This window comes from Dermacentor albipictus, chromosome 7 (genome assembly GCF_038994185.2).
Source record: "Dermacentor albipictus isolate Rhodes 1998 colony chromosome 7, USDA_Dalb.pri_finalv2, whole genome shotgun sequence".
Taxonomy (NCBI): domain Eukaryota; kingdom Metazoa; phylum Arthropoda; class Arachnida; order Ixodida; family Ixodidae; genus Dermacentor; species Dermacentor albipictus.
The window spans coordinates 12935959-12958359 of record NC_091827.1 but is presented as its reverse complement, the minus strand read 5'-3'; the positions used below and the strand labels follow the sequence as shown (position 1 = coordinate 12958359).

Sequence of the window (22401 nt, the reverse complement as noted above, 5' to 3'; positions counted from 1 at the left end):
TTTTTCAGCTGATGGCGTCCGGTGGAGCTTCGTACGGCAACAACTGCTGCTTACCTGGTGTCAAAACCTTTGGATGAAGGCAGAAGCCCGGAACGAGCATTTATATAGAGCAAAATAAACATTTCATCATTTCAGAAGATGTCTTGCGTTTTCTTTATGAAATTGCACGTGACAGATTCGGCGGAGTCTTGCAAAGGTCATTCGCAATCGTTTTTGCTAAATAAAACGATTCCACGCCAAGGCCACGCATGGTGCAGCAGAAGCGAAAAAAATGGAGGACGCTTAAGCTTCGCCTTCAAGAGTGGAACGCGACAGCGTTCCCGTCGACCCGCCAAGGGGTGTAAGACAATGGGCTACAGGGCAGCCATCACTTACGAGGCGCACCGCATCGGACGCGGTGAGCGTCGAGCCATATGGTCGAGCAACGCGGCGTCCGGCGCAGCAACGAAACGTGCGCCTGAGCAAGCGGAACGAACCGAAGAACTCGGTATCTCGGAGGGGGAAATGATGCACGCCAGCCAAACGTCGTGATCGGCACGGGCAGAGAGATAGACAGATAGTGATCTAAAGAAAGGAAGGACGATTGAGTCTGCAGAGCAAGCAAGGCGAAGCGTTGTCAGGGGAGAGAGTCCGGCCCGCGACCCCCCTCGCACCGGCGCTCGCACAGCTCCAATGCGCGCGTGGCGCGCCATCTGTCGAGGCAGCGCCCTACATGGAGAGGAGGGGGTCTTTTGTGTTTGCCGCAGGATGGCTCTGCGTGTGCGGAAAGCGCAGAAGAAATGCAGCGGAAACGCACTTCGCTACTCTTGTAATTGCGACTTCTGTAAGTTACATGTTCATAATTACCTATATGCACTGCAGTATAACTTTCCACGGCTCGTTTCGAAGGCAACACCGCATTCACTAGAGGCGCGTTTGTACCGCTTGGAAGCATCAAACTCGTGGCTGAGTGGTGGGCCCAAGACGGTCATTGCTTTTACCATTATGAAGTGTATCTGTTTATGCCGTATGTGTACGTTGAAGACCGGCAATAAAGAAAAAAAAAACTCGTGGCTGAGTGGTAGCGTCTCCGTCTCACACTCCGGAGACCCTAGTTCGATTCCCACCCAGCCCATCTTGGAAGTTGCTTTTTATTTATGAAGTGCCTGCCGTTATTTATCGCTCATGGTCAACGCCGCGGACGCCGACACCGACGCCGACGACACCGGCTTTTCTGCGACACGAGCTCCTTAACGCTATCGCGTTAAAAAAATATAAATACCGAGCAGCGGAGCCGGCACGGCGTGTAACAACTGGTGTTCAAAACGCGCGCGCCCAGAGCCGAAACCGCAAGGTGTTAAAAACATCCGCTTGGTGTGCTGCAGTCAATTCGGCTGCTGGGACGCTCTTGTAGAAAAATCTGTTTGTGGCATTGGTCGTTCGAAGAAGAAGAGGGCGACACGGAAGGTAAGCGCTGCAACTCTGAGGCGGTTTGTGTAGGTGTTGGGTCGTTTGAGCTTGATTCTTGGCAATAATTGAGCGTCGTCCCGTTGATAGGTATCCGCTGCCGTCACCGCGCGTTGGTGCTACTTTATCCGGTATATCGCGTCTCGAGAGTGTCCTCACATATGTACGCCGTTTCAGAAAATCAGGTGCAACGCTGTCGAGGCTAGTGATACTTTTTGCAGTGGCTGCGTCCGCACGTAGAAATAGTTTGGCGTTCTTTCTTGTCTCGTGCTGTACTCTGGCGTCAAAAGTAGCACTCGCTATTATCTGCAATGATCGCATGATGGCCAATGAGGTGTGATCACGCCACCTGCGTGATAGCCAGTGGCATGATGCAACATGTCTTTCGAATGTTATACGAGTCGAATAAACGCCACGTTGACTAGACTCCCCCACCCGGCACAAGCGTCTCCGCCAACCTCACTGCGTCGTCCTCCCAGACGCTGGGCCCCTCCGTCGGCCTTCGTCTACGGCCATCTTCGGAGACGCTATATTGCCTGCTTCCTTCGGATTCCCTAGTCGTATACTTCTGCATGCAACGCTACAGAATGGCGTCTTTTTAAATCTTCCTCCGTTCCTCGAAATACCTGGCACTCCTCCGATTTCTTGGTACCGATGGAAGAAAACTTTCCCGGTGCACGTTAAAGCGGTCGGCCGGCGCCGATGGGAGGACGAGCGTCGAGCGTCGACGCTCATTAGCGTTTTGGGCAGGGACGTGCAACGAAAATTCTTCGCGGCAGAGTAACCGGCTGAGGCACAAGCGACAACTGCACCTGCAACGGTAGGACGAAATGCGGTCCAGACGCCCAGTACGTCGACTACGGAGGCAACGGCTACGACGAGCAAGTACGAGTAGCTGCTAAAACTCGTGGACAGGCTGATCTCGGAAACTACAAATGTCCTGGCGCAGAGACATCTGTTCACAAGCCGAATCAGCTGCCGGGTGAGCGTTTCACGGAATAGGTCACAGCCCTCAAGGAGAAATAGCTCGCTTGCAAATTCGATGCTACGTACGACGACCGGATCCGAGATAATTCATAGAATCGCAAACCGACATATGCAAACTTTTTTCGCCCACGGCGAACATTTGACCTTGGATAAAGCCGAAGAAATCAGCCAAGAATCGGAGGCGACGTAGAATGCCAACCAAGCGTTCGGCGACGCCGAAAACGTTCAGCCGGTCGGAGGTGCGCAAGATGGCGGTTCGGCTGCGCAGCGTTCGGGTCAACATGGCCGTGGCCTCCCGCCCGTCAAGATGGGTCAGCGTACTCAAGATAGCCGTGCGTGCTCGAACACCTGCCCGACGCGTCGCAGGAAGGCGTCCGAACCAGGTACAATTGCCCATTTAAAATCGTTCATGTTCTACGCGTCAAATCGGTCCATGTTACCGGTGTGGCGGCTTGTGGCACTTGGCGTCTTCAGGAATTGTCCGGCCGGGAGCAAAACTTGTAAATTCTGCCGCATCAAAGAACACCTGGCTACCGTTTGACGATGGAAAAAAAATGGCCAGGCTGAGCTTGGTTAAGCCGAGAATGCGTTGCATATTGCGCGGTCCTTTTTTTTTTGAGGGCGAGGTCTTGCTTGGCGGCACTCGATTTTCGCTTCACGCGCCGGCGCAGCGCCCCTAGCGGGAGGAGCGGGAGTCAGGTGGTGGCTGCGGCCGCGCGCGACCGAGCGAGTTGGGGCCCAGCTTTTCCTCCGGCTGTCGTGACGTCACGTCATGTGGTTGGTGGCTGCCCGGCCGCGCCCAAGGGCTGAACTGAGTGATTGCAATATGCAACGCATAAAAGGCGCATCGCCAGTTCAAGATGTTGCTCCAGTGCAAACGGTACGCGTCCAAACGGCATCGGTTCTCTCCGTGATTTAATACTTCACTTTCCAGCACGAGGTACGTTAGCGTTTCCTTGAAGTTGGTCAAGGTGTGATCACGCCATCTGGGTGATGGCGTGTTGCATCACGCCAATGGCGTGATGCAACATATTCTCAACATGCTATAAAAGCCGAATAAACGTCACGTGGGCCCTTTCATCAGCAGGAAGAAGCGACTCCGCAAGCCTCACTGCGTCGTACTCCCAGACGCTGGGACCCTCCGTCGGCCGGCCTCGGGTGCGACGCTGCATTCTAGATGGAGCTTCCTTGGGGCCTCCCGCTTGAGAAGTCACGCTGATAATTGCTCTAGTTTCGCGCGCTTTTTCTTAGCCGCTTTAAACGCCCTTCGCCCCGTAGCTGCCGCTGAGTTCAGCCCTTGTCAGGGCTCTCGGGCAAGCAGCCATGGGTTTTTGAGCCGCCACACCTGTATAACCTCGCCCTCATCGGTGATAGCCAGGATACCGCGGCGCTGTACCGCACCGGTACTCTACAAGGCCACTCCCGTGCCCTAGACCTGCTGCTCAGGGAAGCAGGACGAATCCTTCACAACCCACCGAGGCGTCTTTCGCCTACAACGAGGCTCACCAGCCGCAGGACACGCAGAGCCGGCCGACTCTCGCCAACTGACGACGACACCCGCCCGCCCCTGACCCATCTGCAGCTATGGACACTCCAGTGCTGAACTTTTACTTTGTTTCACCTGTGAAGCTGAACGCACCACCGGCCGGCTGCCAAACGCCGCCGACCGTTGACAAGGATATCGCGAATGCGGTATCGGGCAGCGACACTACCTCCGAAGCCACTTCTCCGTCCCTGTCTGCAACGGACAACAGCTGTGCTAGCTCGCCTGCCGACAGCCCAGCCAAATCGGATTGTGCCTCTATGCCATCCTCGAACACTTGTAGTGAAGCTTCGTCTCCCACTACAACAAACACCTCCTTCAGCGAGACATCTGCGGGCGCTGATTGCGTCTCGCCCCCCGCGGCCTCCCCTCGATCTCCTGTTGACAGGACGACCGCAGGCCAGGTTTCATCCTAGACGCCAGCGCTCGTTTCTCCCCTGGCGGAGCGATTTCATCTCCAGCGGGGGTTTCCGTCGCCGCTTCCCTTCACGGTCGCGCCCGCGTTCAGTTCGCGCTGCGCGCGACTCGTCTCTTGTTTGCGACGGCACCTCTCCGGATGACCGGAAATTACTATTGTGTTGTTAACTGTCACGACAGCAATGTAAACATGAAAAGGTTGATGCCACCAGTGAAATTCTGCCGATTCACAAGAAAATGGTACGAAAGAAGCAGACGACAGACATGATTATGCGCCGAACGAAGTAAACATCTGGCAAACGAAGCGAGCTCGTTTATTGATCACTCCTGAGTGTTTTCTATATGTAACCCACGTGAAATTAATAATTACTCGGTACATAATCCTTTTATTCATATAAAAACTTTAAGTTAAACAAGCGCTTGTCCTGTCTTCTTTCTCGTGTTTCGTTTGTGTGTCTTCTGTCTTCTTTCTCGTGTTTCGTTTGTGCAAGAACTGCTCTTCTAGCAGTTCTTGCACAGCACGAGCAGTGTGGATCGGCGTCCTATCGCGTTAGAATATATAGTCGCCTTCCATAAACGGGCCGTCAAGAATGTATGGAATCAGTACGTCGTCTATGACTGCCATGCAGCGATGAACTTACATTCGAGGCGTATCAGTGGGCGTCGCGCAACGCTTAGCAAAAAATACCGGCTCCTTTCACGCAGTAACGATGTGATCAGCGCCCTGCACCTGACAGTAGAACGTTTCTCGACAATGCGGCCAGCGTGCGTCGCCGTAGCAGACGACGCCGTTCAAGATCCCGCCCCTCGAGCATCTGCGCGAGCTGCTGCCGCCGCTTGACTCAAGCGCTCGCCGCATCGCGATGCAATGCGCTTCGAGTTTTCCCCTAAATGTGAAAGAGACTGTACACCGCCCTTCGAAAGAAATGTCCACGCGCACTCACCGCGCGCGGCGCGAAACGTGCCCAAACGCGCAGTGCTGGAGGCAATCAAGGCGGCGCGAACCAGAGATGGGAGAGGGGGTTGTCTGGCAACCCGGAAAACGCGGCGGCGCGAAAGCGCCGCTCCTTTTTTTCGTACGGGTGCTCGCGCGTCGGCGGCAACGCGGGCGTTTGCCGCCCGTCGCGTTTTTCGCTCGCGAAAAACGCGCCATGCGGTTCCAGCTTAATAGAATTTTGCTCCGCATGCGGCGCTCTCAACGCCGGCGAAGCAGCGCCGCTCTCGGTGCCGTTCTTGTCTATTGACACCGTTGGCTGCTGAACGGTTGCTTGTGCTGCTGCATCGAAGGGGCCTCCGCTTGCTGCCCATTTGGGGTACGAGGCAAACAGTGCACTGAAGAAACTAAATAATAAGTCAGCATAACAATACGTAAAAATACACCCATGTACGCAGTCACATTTCATTTAGGGTAGTGCCGGCGAGTGCAACAGCGCGGCGCTCCTTCGAGAACGGCAACGTGCCGATGTCGAGACGGCCCCGTGTCATCGCTTCTTACTTTTTGTGTGTGCACTGTACGAAATAAGGGGTGGTTTGTTTCAAATCCGTATGGTAAAAGCTGAACTACATGAGCAGTTTTCTCCACCCTAATGGCTTAATTTGCTTCAGGTTAGTCGCTCAAGTCCGCCAGCAGTATGGACGCACGAACTCTGCCACTGTGACATATAGGCTTAAGCTCGGCTGAACGCGATCGGCGGCGGCTCAAACTTTGTGTGCGGTCGGCGGAGGGCTGAAGTTCACACAGCCAACAAAGCGACACCACTTGCTTCTCATCTCGTGCCCGTTCACACGGAGGAACGTAACTTTTCGCGACAGCAACTTGCATATCCCAGGATAAGTTTTCTTGAAAGATAACACCTAAAGTTTTAAAGTACGGAACTATATCGATAGGAGTTGAATTTAGCAGTATAGGCGTATTAATTATTACGCTTTTATTTTTGCTTCGAAAAATTATTCCTCTTGTTTTGTTTGTGTTTATTTTAAGACAATTTTTACGTGTCCATTCATGCAATTTTTGAAGAATTAAGTTTGCTTCCTCAACTAATTCACCCGCCGACTTTCTTATCAGGAATACGCTGGTATCATCGGCGTAAATTATATAGTTTGCCTTGATACTGATACTAATGATATCATTAATATATAAATTAAAGAGGAAAGGGCCCAAAATCGGAGGAGTGCCAGGTATTTCGAGGAACGGAGGAAGATTTAAAAAGACGCCATTCTGTAGCGTTGCATGCAGAAGTATACGACTAGGGAATCCGAAGGAAGCAGGCAATATAGCGTCTCCGAAGATGGCCGTAGACGAAGGCCGACGGAGGGGCCCAGCGTCTGGGAGGACGACGCAGTGAGGTTGGCGGAGACGCTTGTGCCGGGTGGGGGAGTCTAGTCAACGTGGCGTTTATTCGACTCGTATAGCATTCGAAAGACATGTTGCATCATGCCACTGGCTATCACGCAGGTGGCGTGATCACACCTCATTGGCCATCATGCGATCATTGCAGATAATAGCGAGTGCTACTTTTGACGCCAGAGTACAGCACGAGACAAGAAAGAACACCAAACTATTTCTACGTGCGGACGCAGCCACTGCAAAAAGTATCACTAGCCTCGACAGCGTTGTACCTGATTTTCTGAAACGGAGTACATATGTGAGGACACTCTCGAGACGCGATATACCGGATAAAGTAGCACCAACGCGCGGTGACGGCAGCGGATACCAATCTGAGCTCTGTTATACCGCACGGATGGCACTTGGCTAGAGAACCTGGTATTTATGACCTGCACATGTGTGGCCATACATAATCGAGTATATGTGTAATTTTTAGGAGGGTTCCCGTACAGTGATAAAATAAAGGAAAAGACATTAAAAAAAGGGAAAAAGGAAGAGAACAGGTGATTTGAACTCGTGACCCTTGGATGTTGCCCGAAAAGATAGCTCATGTTGAATTCCAATGGCGGAATCGGAGCACCCGACGGACTCCGCGAGCGAGCACTCGACTCTGGCGCAGAGCAATGCCTCCAAATCCGCGAGTGGAACACAACCTGCGCCGCCGGAGGAAGGCGGAAGCGGAACTTCTATCTCCGAGTTACCCAGGATGCCTTGCGAATTGTCATTTCCTTCCGCTATTTGCTCCCAGCACCGCCGCACCGGTCACTTGTCTCTTCAGCGCCGTTCACCTGTTCTTTTTTTTAAAGTGCGGAATGGATATCTCACCAAGCGTGCAGCAGCTTTTGCTTCCTCGCGAGTCGTGGCCGGTGCCGCCTCCGAGCAGACAAACGTGGTAAAGGAAATACGTCACGCAGAGTTCCGGTCCACTCCGCTGATTTTTGCGGAGCATCTTTTTCTGCTCCACAGAGTGACTCCCGCTCTGAATCTCCTCTGACTCTCTCATTGGAATACCTTACTCCCGCCCTCACTCTGTCATTGGAACAAACTTGCTCCGAAACGAGCAGAAAAGCTTGCTCCGACTACGCCATTGGAACTGAACATCAGTCGGTTGGTTCGTCAGGCCCCAGGGTACTTTGAAGCTCCGAGCCTCATACTTACGTGGTAAGGGACTGGAAGGCATACTTTCTTGGAAAAATGGCCGCCCGTGGAGAAGAGCGAACTCGAGCGGCTTTAGAGACCAGGAAAAGCTTGATCACGTGCTCGGCGAGAGCGTGATCGAATGCGCGCGCTGTTGCTTTGTGTCTGGGTGTAGCAGTTAAGGGAGCCAGTTTAAGGGAGGAGAAGGAAGGAAAGTCTCTGAAGAAAATTGCAGCGCCGTGGTTTTAAAGCCATGGCGCTGCAATGCACGGCGGACGGTATGAACGACTACTTCATCAGCTCGGGCGCATATAGAGTTGGCAATAAAGATATGTGTATCAATCCTCCAGTAGATATCGTTCCGATAATGTCTTCTCTTTTCTTAAAACCGACTGGCCCCGCAGAAATTGCACAAACTATTGACAAATGTGGCAGCTGGTATCGATGGCATAGGTCCAGTAGAAATTAAGTGTATATCACCATTAATATGTAATGTCTTTGTACACATTATTAACCTTACTACGAGTACGGGTACCTTTCCACAAGCTTTAAAGATGGCAAGAGTGACACCCATCTATAAAAACGGTAGAAGGGATATGCTTACAAATTATCGACCGGTGTCAGTCCTACCCACTATGTCGAAGGTTTTTGAAAGCATCATACACAGTAGGCTAATATCATTAATAAATAAGCACAACATACTAAGAGTCAGTATGGCTTTCAGAAAAATAAATGAACAGAGCAAGCTTTAGTGTTCATTAAAGACAGAATAATAACTATAGAAAACAGAAAATATATGCATGGTTTGTTCTTAGATTTTAAAAAGGCTTTTCACTGCATTCATCATGAAATATTGCTTAATAAATTGTCAAGGTATGGTATAAGGGGGACGGCATTAGGACTAGTAGCGAATTATTTAAAAGATCGTTTTCAAGTATTCAAGGTAAATATTACGTTTTCTTCCAAACAAATGCTAGCACAAGGTGTACCACAAGGATCAATTCTAGGGCCACTTTTGTTTTTGGTTTATGTAAATGATCTAGTAAATATTCCTGATTCCCCTGAAATAATCATGTATGCAGACGACACAAACGTGTTCTTTGCATCTAAAGAGCTGCAAACGCTCGAAACAAATGTAAACCATTATCTGTCAGTTCTTTCATGCTGGCTAAGGGTCAACCGAATGCACGTAAATACAGAAAAGACGACATACATCATATTTCATGCAGTTCATAAAATTATAAACAAAGATTTGTAAATTACATTTGATGGAGTCTATTAATAGAGTCCAAACACAAAAATTTCTTGGTATTATATTTGAAGAACGCCTATCCTGGAATGTTCATATCAATAGTCCAGCTGTGGAGCTTGCAAAGTGTGTGGGGTGTTTATACAAAGCGGCTGCTTTTGTTCCTCTGTGGCTAATTAAATCTATGTATTACGTACCGTTTTACTCCAAACTATGTTATGGAAATTTAGTATGGGGAACAACAACACGTGGAAATTACGATAAATTAATGGTATTACAAAAACGAGCACTATGCTGCTACGAACGTTACAAAGGTAAACCACGGAACCTCCGAACGCCACCTTTATTTTTAAAACATGATATGTTAAGAGCTGAACAAATATTTTATTACAAGCTACTACAATTTGTGCATCATGAAAAATGATACATAAATAGCAACATTGACAAATCATCTTACTACTTTAGAGCACAAAAGCGACACGTGCCAATAACACGGACTAACTATGGAAAACAATCCAGGATATATCAAATAACATCGCTTCTTAATAAAATGTAAAGAGGTCTGGACTTCGAAGTTAGTCGAAACCTCTTTAAGAAACAGCTAAAGAAAGTATTATTAATCAATGCATCCACTTTTACTTTATCCTACTAAACAAAATGTTTCCTTGTATTTTGGGTATTTTTCTTTGTATTGTCTGCAACATGTATTGTTAAGTTGATTATAACACTTTGCATACAAAGCTCTCGTAGTTACATTGTTAGGAAGTGTACACATGCTCAAGAGGGAATTGCGAAGAATTTTTGTTGTTGTTGTTGTTGTTGTTGTTGTTGTTGTTGTATAAATGAAAATTGTCACATGCTGCGAACTTTTTCACTATGTATGTATCATGTCTATGTGTGTGTAACCGGTACAGAGGCCTCTGTCAGGTATTGCCATACCTTTAGCTCCTGTACCTTTCTTGAAGAAACAAATTCAAGAAAAATAAAGAACCTGAATCCGAATACGACGAGAGAAATTATTCAGACGTGGAAAATTCCCTTGAACTACGTATGGTTTGCGAGAGAAATGATTGTAAATATTGATCCTTTTAGAAGATGAGGGGGAATATGCGCTCACCGAGAGGACGGCGTCCGCAGGAGACCACACCAGGCACATTACTGAGACATGGAGCGCTTTGTGGCCGGAACAAAGCCCCCCTTCTCTGCCCGCCAAGGACAGAAAACGTTCGTTCCGATCGCTCAAGGCTGCGCGGACACAATATAACTCTAGCGTCTAGGAAAAGCTTAAACAGGTGCGAGCGCGGCACGCTTAGCGTGGGAAGCTAGCCCGAGTAACTATCTCGAGGACTGCTGCTCACGAGGGCGAAATACCTCCTTGTAATTATAATAACCCTAATAAGACTACTTTCGAAAAGAGAACGGCCTAGAGGGCTGTACTACGAGTGCTATAACTGATAATTTTTCATATATATATATATATATATATATATATATATATATATATATATATATATATCTGGCATAAGTATACCTAAATATGTATGGAAAGTTGTGCTCGAGGTCGGCGCGTGACCAACGCTGGATTTTCTGCGTAGCGGGGCCCTAAAGCTATCGCTGTAAAAGAGCGCTCGAGAGGAAGGCGACTTCGCGCTCGGCTTGTGAACTGCGCTTGTCGTGCAAAACTGCCAAACTTGGCTGAGTGATCACATAAACGTGTGCTATTGGCAGAGTGTTTTTTCAACGCGCCCGAGGGGCGGCTCGGACACCCTTTAGGTATGTCTCGCATTGAATATGTCTCACCATGTTTTTCAGCAATATGTGGGGTGACCAGTACATTGTAACCTTGCCCGAGAAGCTTGTTGTTCTCGCGGACAAGGTGGAACTGATGAACCAGCAGAGCGCTGCAAGAGGTGTAAGTGATTGGTTTCTGTTAATTCAAATACAATTCCTTGGTTTTTGTCACGAGCTGTTAGTGTGTATGTCAACTCTACCAATTTTACGTAACGTTTACGAATTCGGAGGCACCTAAGCGGGCAATGATCCACTTACATGTTTGGCGAAGTGGAGAGAAGCATTCGACGTTAAAATAGGCTATTTAATAAACACTTTGTCACGAAAAGTACTTCGATGCGTTCACCAGAAGCGGATTTATTGGCAATCGAACGTGGCGTTCGCGGTGCTTCCGCTCCTCCTTCAATACCTTTCACTGCCAAAGTTACCACAGCGAGGCGTGCTCACGAGGCACCGCCTTCTATACGTCACCGTGGCGCGCTGTTCACGTTAGAATTTGGATGTTAACGTAGACGCCACTACCGCCGATTTTGGCGCCTGCAACGCGCCAAACGTAAGCCAAACGCGGTTGTCATGAGCGAGCAACAGAGTGCTGAGTCAGTGGGCTCGTCGGGGTACCCTGGCATATCTGCGCTACGTAGCACACCGCAGCTACATGCAGATGCAGTGCATATTGCGCAGCGTTTGCTTTGTTCCCGACGGGGCCAGAGTGCGTCCTCGCGCTCATACGATCCAGTCTGACCATGCTGCGTGGTGCGGACCGGCTTTGTCCTCCACCTGCATGACTGGCGAATAGTAGCCACATACAACAAGTGCATTGTGACACGAAAGTGTTTTATGCCGGGGTACTTCCTGTAACGGATGCCACATATATTGCCCATGCTCTACAAAAGTCGTTGCGTATTTTCCATTATAAAGTAGTCCAGTCATACTTTGCCCGCACTAGAATCTACGAGAAATCATTTTTTCCACTTACGAGCGAAGAATGGAATCATTTACCAGAATGTATTGTTCAATGCACATCTCATGTTTCATTTGAAAATATGTTGAAAAAGCATCATTTGTAATCCCTCTTCTGCTTGGGCAGCATACTGCTGCCTGCAGTATTGTGTAAATAAATAAATGTACAATGGATGTAACGTTGGCTCTAACAAGTAAAATAGCTGGCTTGTTGCAGCACTGTGGAAGCAGCACAATTTCTTAGCCGATTCTTAGCGTCGTCTGCGCAGCGTCCGCTTACAGTGTGATACATGGCAATATATATGTAAAAACGACGCAATGAGCGAAAAATATGAGGTTGAAAATAGCTGCATGTTTTGATGATAAAGTGAATACAAATGAAATTTATTTTAGAAGCCAGTTAACCATGCGTATTTATTAGCTTGTCTAAAATGACACCCAAAATTGTACCGCTGTCAGATATTGGTAGGATATGATTAGTTAATGATACACCTGTAGTAGGTGGAATTGTTGTTTGAAGGTTATGAAACAAAACATGTTTTTGAAGGACTGATTGGAAGATAATTTGGTGCTTTAATGAGCACTACGTGTCGATATTGCCACAATCAGGGTTCAGCTGATCTTGCATTACTGTCAATCACTAGTGAGATGAATAAATGGTTGTGTCATCGGCATACAAGAGGAACTTGTAACTGGTAAGCGCATCGGTTATATTGTTGGTGAACAAGAGGAACAGTAAGGGACCTAATACTACAATCTTTAACACCAAATATGATAAAGTTAGCGAATGAAAGGTGGTCGTTGCCAAGTACAACTTGAGACCCATTAGCTAGCCATGAAGTACCAGTGATGCCGTAGGTCATTGTAGTTGATAGAAAAGAATAGAATGGTTCAGAATACCAAATGCTGTAGTTCGGTCAATGAATGCTGCTCCCACAATTAACCCGGTACCCATAAACCTGATACTTTATGGCCTCGTGGCACGAGTGTCGGCGCAACCGAGCGAACGGGCACAACGGCGAAGGATCAAAGAGCGACACGCAGTGCAGCTGAAAATGAAATGTGGCTATAGTGAAGAAATCGCGAGGACGAAAGTGGAGGTGGGGGGAGGGTGCGGCGAAAGCGTGAGAAGAAAAGCATAGTGCCCTGCATGACGCGTGCTTTGTGGCAATGATGGCGCCATCTCGCTGCCGTCGTGCCACATGCGCGTCATTTGCATGAACGGACGTTGGTCTGTGGCGGCGGCTGCGAATTCCGCCCACACATCACGATTAGCGAGGCAGTCGCGTCACGCTTCGCTCCGTTTGCAAAGTGCCGCACGAGACAGATTTTCCGCGCCAGCTAATATCTCGTGAAATGGAAACACGTAACCGCAGACGAATTTATTAACCTTCGGCTCGCGTGAAAGAATGTACTTTTCAAAAAATCTGGTGCGGCTCGCTGGACAGGCCGGACGTACGGACTCCTCGGTGGCGTTCCGTGATTCTCCTCGCATAGGCACAGTATGTTGCAGAAGTCGCGGGGAGCTGTTATCGTTGCGGGGTGCTTTTCTCGTCTTGATGATAGATTGGTTTTTTTTTTCTGTGCAAGTACTGCTCCAGTAGGACACATGTAACCGGCAAAAGGATGCCTCAGGAGAGCACCCGAGATTATAATAAAGTAGCCGGTGCGGGATCTCCATATTCTTTTTCTGGCTGTCCGCGATAGCGGACAGCTGATCTTCTTTGGCACGCGTAGGCCTCTGTGAGGCCCAACCTAAGGACCAGTCCAGATTCAAGCTTTGGTACTCCCGTTGCCGCTTTGGTGTCCTGGAGGTGCCGCAAGTAATACCAAAGGCCCGTTGTTGCAACTGGTAAATAAAAACTATATAAAAAGAGGATCGCGCCCACGTGCCAATACGTGACGCACCGATACCGCGCCTTTTCGAGGAGCATTATGGGATGCCAAAGAGGAATTTAAGCGGATGAGCAGAACGAGAACTAGGTGAAAGCATGAGACAACGTTCCGACGGAGAGAGGGTGTTGGTGGGTGGCTGCGGCAACCCTCTCTCCTTTAGAAGAACCCAACCTATACATACCGTGGTCAGGAAAGCATATGTCGCCTTGAAGAAAAGTCCGCTTGTCAAAACGTTGGCTCCTGCTTTCACCTTGTTCTCGTTTTGCTCATCGTCTTGAATTTCCCTCTCCCGCCTTCCCCGTGTTTTCTAAAGAGGAATTTAGGAATTTACCGGCCTGGCGTTGGCATGCACAGTGCAACGATTTCTGCATTTTCGTCGCTTAATGTTGTTGTTGTGTTGCTAAGTTTTTCTTGTTAAAGTTTATTAAAATAACCATAAAAGGTTTCTGCCCCAGGAAGTGGATCCATCGGGGCGGAGGGAGGGATATAACAGGAGGTCAGTCCAGGTATTATTGACAATTTTTGAGTCTTGTAAAAATCAAAGTAACGACTGGAATATGAGGTGCTGGCTAGTGCCAGGCATCTACATCCTCCGGCCTCACCATCGCGGGGAGAGTGGCTATCGCTCTCCTGCAGTGCTAGAGTGTATGTTGCCGATCGAACAGCTGGTTCCTTGGACAGGATCGGTAAGTGGCTCGAGACACATCCTGGTGCAGCGGGCTGGCGTCACTACTGTCTCCCTGACTATGCATCGCAGGCATGGCTTCAACATGGGTGAACTTCCCTGGAACAAGCCCAGGATTTTCTGGGAGGATGTTTCCGGAACGCAGCTCTTCAAGCCGCCTTTGCCTTTGCCAGGACTATGTCCGGGTGGATGGGGTATGGGTCATCAGGCACCTGTGGCCCCATCTCTGAGGGGCAGGAAAGAAGCTCCCTTTCTAGAGGGTCGGCCATTCGGTCACCTGCGACCCCAGCATGACCAGGCATCCATGCGAGACACACCGTGTGGCCAGCCTCATCGGCGATTCGCATTGCCCGGTGTATTAAGTTAACAGCACCATTGCGAGAGTCTAGTCGGGCGCAGGCCTTTATCGAGGCCTGCAAGTCTGTGTAAACAGTGCGAGTGAAGGCTACAGAAGGAGGCTTGAGAATGGCATTGGATGCAGCGGGTATCGCAGCTACTTCCGACGTTAATGGGTCGTTGCAGGCAGGGCGGCAGGAGGAATAGGCTGCGACGGTACGTGGGCAGTAGTGCACTAAGACTGAAGTTTCGTCACTGAGGGCGCCGTCAGTGTAGAAAGCTTGGTGACAGGGAGGACAAGTGCGAATGTCTGCTTGATGCCGCCTTGTGTAAGACAACTGCCTCTCTGCGTGATCGGCATCCACGCTTTGGGTGCAGGTCATGGGACAATGTCACGGAGCACGGGAAGAGGGCGTTGAGGGGACTGGAAAATGAAGAAGCGAGATGATGCTGCGATCGGATATCGTGGATCTTAGTTGGTACTGATGTGAATCCTTGGCAGCCTCGGCCTTGTTCGGATTCATGTGGGCCATTTGAGCGAGGCGGTGTAAGGGCATGAAACGCGACAGGCTGGTGACAACACCCATGGCTTCGTGGTTGAGTGATTTAGTTTTTGTCTTTGCTTTTGGGTCATACTGTAGATGTTATAGGCTGTATACGGCACGTGAAATTGCTAGAGCAGCCAGAAAGCTCCTCACTTCCCCAGTTTTGCACACAGTGCATGCAGCGGATTATGCGGAGTATCCGATGCCAGGTTCGAGTGATGTTGTGATGCCATGTTGCTGCACCACTGGCTCCGTTGATGCGGATGCCTAGAATTCGAACACTGTCTTGCTGAGATATTTGTTCACCATCAAAAGTGAATGAAAATTGCGAGGCTGAATGGGCTGGGTTTGTCACCAGTACAAGTTAGTTATGTCAACAGAAGACATGAGTCCGACATACTTTGGAAATGTTGCCGTGGTGTCAATTCCGGCTTTAATGACATCGGACTAGTCGCCGTCGGAGTCCCGTTGGTCCGTATTGTGACATTGTCCATATACACATTGAAGCGAAGTCCAGCTATCTCAACCAGGCAATAACAGAGTGGTGCCGTCACCAAGTTGAGCAGTAATGGCAAGAGGACTGCGCCTTGCGGCACTCCCACTCGTGATTTTTTCGGTGCAGAAAGTCTGCCCTACGGCAACCTGAAATTCGCGGTCATCCCGAAAGCCGCGCATGTATGCCCAGGGTTTGCCTGGGATGCTTGAGACCGACCAATATAAGGTAATCGACAGCAAGGACCCTTTAGGCTTCGCCGGAACACCTCGATTCGTCGTCACGAAAGAGAAACACGTGATGAGTACACCACCAAGTGAAAGCCACCGTGAACCTGCGGCCCTATAAGGTCAAATATTCCAATATGTTTTTATTCCAATCTCCTGACGTCAAATTTGCATAACCATCGCAAGCTCGCAAGCATCGCAATTTACAAGCATCGGTCGGGGAACTGCAAGGTGGTCTAAGCAGACCAATCAAATGCTCTCCTCATTTATAGAAGTTACTTTTGTTTGCTTTATAAATGAATAGCATTGCCTACACTGAGCGACTTGTCTCATCTAATTAGCTGATGGGAGGCGAGGAGCTCACTCAAGTGGAGAGGGATTGTCAGACGTGGCTTGTCAGACGGAGAGGGACAAGTCAGACGTACGTGGGATCATACCATGTGTATCCTGCTCCTGTATTCAAAACATACCCGAAATCACGCTTTCATTGGTGCTGGTGTGAATGGCCAACTGTGCACATTACATTTCACATTTGGGAAAACATTCGGACGCGGTTATGATATTCAGACTGTAGTGGCTACGCAGCCTGTGTATGTGAATCTCTCGTATCTACACGGCTAATGTGGCATTCTGTTTGCTGTACCTACGTTGAAAGCTAATCCTATTTAGCTACCCCACAGTGGAGTAAGAAATTTGAGGAAGAGGGTATTAACGATCCTAAGCAACTTGTTGGCTAATGCATGCCTCGCCAAATAACATAGAAGCTTAACTGTTACGAAACGTTTGGCGCATGTTCGATGAGCTGGACGGAATCTTAACTTTCGCCTTTTACAACGGCAGCCCATTAATTACTTGTGACGGCTTTCATATGAACAGACAACCCGTGAAAACGAAAGCTTCAGCCCCTTGTGAAGTTCGGTGCAACCTACCACAATGCTGTCAGCGTACTTCTCTTCCGTCGTTGCAAACCTATGAATCACACACGCACCTGCGACAACCCAGCAGCAATCGATGTAAGCACGCTGGCTCAGCGGAGTGCCTACCGCGCGAGGTACAGCGGGGCGTGGCACTTGCGGAGACGGAGGACATTAGCGCGCATGCGCGAGTAGGAGCGGGTGCGAGAGAGGAAAAGTGGGGACTATTGCTCATTGAATATGACTCTGCCTTGGTGGCCTAGGCACAACAAAGGAGTTCCTCAGCGGGTGTTGCATGCGTTTGTCCCTAGGCGTGCCGGCAGAAGTCACGGAGCGCGGTAGTGCTGAAGTTAGCGTCGCAAGTTGGCGGCTGGACGTAATTATATTTCTTCAACTGTGTTTTTTTAGTAATGGTAATAACGTGTCATTATTTCGCATTATTGGCGGCTCCTCTAGGACACCAAAGCGGCAACGGGGACACCAAAGCTACAAACCGGACTGCTCCTTGGGTTGGGGTTCGCCGAGGCCTCCGCGGCCCCAACCCATGGGCCGCCCTACTTCTAGCTTTTGTGCCCCCACTACCCCTTGGGTGCCCTGGAGCTCCTGCGCTGCCTGCTTTATTATAATCTCAGGTGCGCTCCTGAGGCCTCCATTAGCCAGTTACATGTGCCCTCCTGGAGCAGTGCTTGTAAAAAATGCAATCTATCGTTGCGACAAAAAAAAAGCTGCTCGTGACTTATACAACATCATTAAGAACCTTGCCCCTTCAAACAGTGATCACCAAACGGGGCGCCTATGCCTACTGCCACACCGCACGGGCAGTCAGGAGCAGAGCACAAACAAACTCGACTGCACTCCGCAATGCCGGCATGTCTAGGGGACAATTCTACAACACGTGCCAAAAGACCTCCTCCATAGTGCCTAGGCAGAGTCACATATTCAAGGAGCAAAGACCCCCAGATAGAATTTCTCTGTCGCACCCGCTCTTGCTCGCGCCTGACCAGAAACGTCGAGCGCCACAAGAAACGCCCCGCCCCGCTGTACCTACTAGCAATTGTAAGAACGCCACCGGGACGTAGGTGCCCTGGGAGTATCCACAGGCACAGGCTAATCTACGCCTCTTCATGGTTCTTTTCATTGGTCGTGTAATGCTTTGGAAGCGACAGCTTCCGTGACCTCCAAAATTAGTTCAGAAATGAAATAGCCATAATTTTTGTTATTTCATTATATTCTTTAATATGCTCATGTATGTTAGATATTGCTAAGATGTGCATTTACTCATGGCATCTTGTTGTAAGACAGCAGAAAGACTGAAAGAAATATTCCTTCTCCAGTTCAGAGTGCATAGAATCAGCGACATATGTCTATGGACGTGGAGGTTACCAGTGCAGAACTAGTGCGTGCTGCCGGCGATAAAATGACAGCAGCAGGACACGCGGAGCACACGGAACTATTGAGTAAGTGATTCCCCGTATCTCAATATCTATGATTCCATAGAATTCCCTATATATGATACGATTCCATAGAAGAGTTTGACATTCTGCACCAAGAGACACGCAGGACCAACTGCGCTTACATAGAAGCGAGCGCAGCTCATAATGCGGGTAATCCAGTGCCTGCATGGTCTTGGGCGCATCGCACTGCAGTGGTGCTCTAGATGATGGATGCTCCAGAGCCCTTGCATACGTAATTTACTACTGCTGAGGCTCTAATTATTTCACATGCTTGAAACTTCGTCTACACCTGATCCATAACTTGCCCCTAATTTTATTCAACTGTAAGCAAGGCTTCATGTTTAGTCCAGCGAAGATACAAGGGAAACATTCTACAAAACTTGTTAATATCCAAACAAATCAGGACCCAACAATTATTGGCAACGCTCCTAATTACACCATAAATGTTAACTGTGCCACGGCTTGCACTTAATATACATTGCATTTTCATTGCCATAGAACTCGCTAGCGACATTAGGAACTAAGCTGATGACGGCCATGTGACACTTTTGAAAGCTTGCTCTTTTTTTTATTCTTAGTCGTAATTGCACGCTGTAACTAACTGCAATTTCTTTAACTTGTACAAAGGGTCATTTTACCATTTTTTAAGGCCATGCTGCTTGCTTAGTCACCCTTGCGGCCGAGCATAGGCTGTAATTATTATTGTACATATTTATTATAAATTCGCAAGCATATTTTCACTTACTTCACACTGTAACAGTAGTTAGACGCGCAAAACACACTTCATGATTGATGTCAGCTATTGGGTCGTGTTTTCTCGGCAAGCCCAAAAGGTGGTTCACAGACCCTTTAACCAAGTCTCCTTACACCAAAAAAGAGTGTACTGACTGTTGATCCATTTCCTTCTAGGATAAGTTGTTGGCAACCTTAATGATAAAAACATGATAAACTACGTACAGCGTGAAGGACAAGGACCGTGAGACTACATACACTGCGCTGTGTATGTCGTCTCTTGCAATCCTTGTCTTTCGCGCTGTACGTCCTTTTTTACCGTGAATTACATGAAAAGAAAATGTTATCTTTCCAGATATTCCCAACCGTACGATGAGACTGGAGTTTATTCATTTCCCAAAGGCTGGGCCATCGACAATGGCTAATGGCTTGGGTACAAAGATTACAGTGAAGTCTGTAGGAGTCAACACGGACGTGTCACGCAAACTAACTGCACTCATAATCAAGGAGCTGGCGTGAGCTTTCGTGAGTTCATATATGGTTTTCTAGCAAAAAAGGGAAATGCTTTGCTTTTTTGAGCTCCTGAAGGCTTCACAAATGATACTAAACAAATGTGAGGATCATAACATGCCTATTTTATTAGAAAAAAGTGGGACGTATATGGCCCATTGGCACATTCCGTGGATCTGGGAAGTGGAACAACACTGTCCCATTGTCTCATGAAGGCACCACGCTGAGATCACTTGTGTGCCTATTTAGTGTGAAAGGCACCAAAACAAGTGGCACACAGGGGCACCTTGCACACTCCACACATGAACTTTGTGCGGACCTCATTTCCTGTGGTGGAGCACCACCTGCACCTTTGCCTTGTGGGTACTTTCTGTGGATTGTGGCCGCTCCTTGTAAACAGCATAAAAAATTAGTTGTGTGACCTTTATTACATTTCTAAATAAATTACTTATGCTATTTTATTCATGTGTTCAACGATGAACCAGGTTACAACTGCACATATATATTTATAACTTTTTTAAATCTAAAAATATTATGTACTGTGATGTTTGTGACGTCAATAGCGACGTACCAGGGCTGAGGTAGCAGTCTAAAATTCAGGAAATTAACATTGACCTTCAATTTTTATTTAAATTATCAACCTATTGCTGCAGAATTAATCAAAATAATGCTTTGAAAGAGGGCAGTAGATGTCTTGAATGATTTAGCGTGTCTCTTTAGTGTCCCTTTAAAAGATTTCTTTCAAGTCGCAGTCTGAAATTTTGTTTACGAGTTTTGTTCGCTTGTCCATTGTAGTATCATAATGGCTGTGGCGTTCTTCTGGTAAGCACAAGGTTACACATTCAACTCCTAGTTTAACTTACAGCAAAGGCATAGTGCAAATATATATATATATATATATATATATATATATATATATATATATATATATATATATATATATATATATATATATATATATATATATATAAATTCTGTTGCATGCTTAAAATTTACTGTAATTTCTGATAGCTCACGTGAAGTTATCAACAGTCCGTTGCTTTGCTCCTTTACTAGTCACCAATTGCAAACTTTCTGTTTGCTCGTTGCTTTATTGCAGCTAAGCAGATATGAAGTATGCTCCAGCAGTGGTGTCTTTAACTGTACAAAAAAAAAAGAAAACATTTTATGCCCTTTGTGTCGTGTTATCTAAGGTGTACATTTCTTTTGAACATCAAATTGCGTGCCGTGTTTAAGGTCAAATTTGCACCACATATTGGAACAGGCAACCAACTTCTCAGGCGAGCCCCTCTTTCCGGTGTAGAGCAACACGCAACACTTACAAATTCACGATTGCAACACATACTAAACTGGTTTCATAGTTACCCAGGGTCTTGTACTTGTAATCCACTCAGCTCATTTGACCCGAGACGGTCAAGGAGAAAAAAAAAATGAATTCTGTTGAACCCTTCTATGTACCTTGATCATCCTTGGCTACGTTACCACAAATCCCAAGTCTGCACCATCCCCCCGTGACCTGCCTATGGCAAAGCTTATCGCGGTGCCAATTGTTTTTCTTTTGCGGCACTCTGCTGCAATGTTGCATTCCACGTGATAGTGTTACTGGGACTCGGCCCTTTAGTTGTCGGTGGTCAGCGTCCACTGACTTTCCTCTCTTGATGAACTTGCATTTCCCGAGCCTTAGAGAGGTTGGTGCATCCACTCTAAATACCTCCGAGACCCTTTTTATCCTCACCGTGTGTGCATGAATGTGGGGAGTGAAGTGTATTTATGCCGATCTTTTTTTCTTTTTCGTCTTCATATATATCATGTTTTTCTAGAGAGCTTTTTATGGCTGAACTGAGCCCAAGTGGCGAGGTCACGTCTCTCCCTCCTCATTGTATGTTACAAACGGTGATTGAAAAATGATGAAACAAGAGAATAGGCCGATGTTACAATTGCTGAACGGAAGGTGCTTGTTTACATTTATTTTTCGTGGACGATTCACTCCAGGGTTTTCGCCCACAAAGCTTCGACGTCTTTCCCCATGTGTTTTTAGTTGTTCTGTGTTGCTCTTCCATTGTGTTCTTCACTGTTCGGGATCTTTCTGCGGTTTTCTTTCAAGTGTCAAAAGAGAGTTGCTATATTGCCAGACTGCTGCATCTGAGGGGCTGTGTGTGTGTATGTTTCAGCTTTTACCGTTGGTGTGCTGAACTGTTGGGGCTGTGCTTTCGTAGACTGCTGCTTCTGGGGAGGAAGTTGGCGCTGTTTCGAAGAACGAAGGAAGGTTGTACAAGCCAGGTTGACAATGTACAAAAGAAGGAAATAAACTAGTTGTGTGTTTTGATGTTCCATGCTTTATCTGCTTTTTCTCTGAAGGACACTAGGCTAAAGCATGCAAAGGACTATTAATGAATCACTGCATTTTAGTTTCAATGTCCCCACATCCACTTCTTTTTCTCATTGTATGCGTCACTCTTGGCTAGCCGCAGTCCTCTTTGAAAGTGGTGCAACATGACAGCTGTGAAGCGACTTATGACTTTTTTTGTTGTTGTTGTTGTTACCATGGTTTTCGTTCTTGCCGACTACATTCGTGTTTGTGTGTATCCACAAGTTATGTAATAAATGAGTATGGCAGTGATCAAGTTAACTAGTTGATGTCTCGTTTTATTTGCGTTTACATTGCCCGTGGTGCACGAGCCGGTGATAAGGTG

General features: G+C 47.8%; 1 long non-coding RNA gene across 1 annotated transcript; it reads left to right on the top strand.

The window, feature by feature from the left end:
- Positions 1–1412: 1412 nt before the first annotated feature.
- On the top strand, positions 1413–22039 carry LOC139047690 (uncharacterized). Its single transcript, XR_011507327.1, has 5 exons — positions 1413–1446; positions 10978–11077; positions 18347–18469; positions 19554–19723; positions 21880–22039. It is a non-coding gene; the product is annotated as an uncharacterized lncRNA (long non-coding RNA).
- Positions 22040–22401: the final 362 nt, after the last annotated feature.